The sequence below is a fragment of the Contarinia nasturtii genome, unplaced genomic scaffold, assembly GCF_009176525.2.
Source record: "Contarinia nasturtii isolate CC-2019 unplaced genomic scaffold, AAFC_CNas_1.1 Cnas_scaffold_493, whole genome shotgun sequence".
Lineage (NCBI taxonomy): Eukaryota > Metazoa > Arthropoda > Insecta > Diptera > Cecidomyiidae > Contarinia > Contarinia nasturtii.
The window spans coordinates 1174921-1176019 of record NW_022197846.1 but is presented as its reverse complement, the minus strand read 5'-3'; positions in this window follow the sequence as shown (position 1 = coordinate 1176019).

Below are 1099 nucleotides of genomic sequence, written 5' to 3'. Positions count from 1 at the left end.
AATAACAATACTTAATGTGAAATTCAAGTTAAACATAGTTAGTGTGCATTTTGAATATTGCATAATGAAATTTGATAATTTTTTTTTTACCTGAATGGGTGCTGTGGGTCTTTGAAATACGGGGTGTAGTTCTTCATTCATTACTATAGTTTTGCACGTAATAAAAAATTATTATGATAAGTTAATAATAATAAGCATTCCCACCAATATCGTTATTAGGATCGGATCCTAATAGCGTTATTATGATTTTATTAACTTATCATGATAAAATCATACTAATGTTATTAGGATTACATTCTAATACTTATTATGTTTTATCATAATATTTATTAGGATTCATCTTAATAAATACCGTGGACACTTCACTTGTCTGAAGTAGCGCCATCTGTTGAAAATTATTTTTGGCTGAATAACAATATGCTATCAAGTGAACACGGTTTTTATTAAGATCAATCCTAATAAATATTATGATAAAACATAATAAGTATCAGGATGTAATCCTAATAACATTATTATGATTTTATCATGATAAGTTAATAAAATCATAATAACGTTATTAGGATCCGATCCTAATAACGATATAGAACATTATAATTATCATCCTAATAAAAATTTAATACGATATCGCAAAACGCAAAACTATATTCATTACAGCACACCGTCCTATATTTGAATTGTTTAACAAATAACAAATTCATTACTTATTGTTCATATTGAGAAATCGATTCAATCAAATGCACAAACCTTTGTAGAGTATATTGCGACCGGCGTTTGTATCACGATTCCATGTGATAGTACGACCAATTGTCCGTTTTTCTTCGTAGCGTCGGAATTTTGATGCCATACGTGGTCCAGGACGAGGTCGATGTTTTCGTTGTTTCATCAAAAGATGATTACTCTTTCGTGAGTCGATGGGACCATGTGGTTTATTTCCTTCTGGCAATGGTTCACATCCACGGCAAGTAAAGTATCGATACTTCATCTTCACACGATCACCTTTCTTCGGAAATTCCAAGTCTTTGAAACACAATGAGCACACCTTTGTTGTTCGAAAAATGTTTCAATGAAAAACCGAAAAAATGGTTTTTTCTTGATTTGT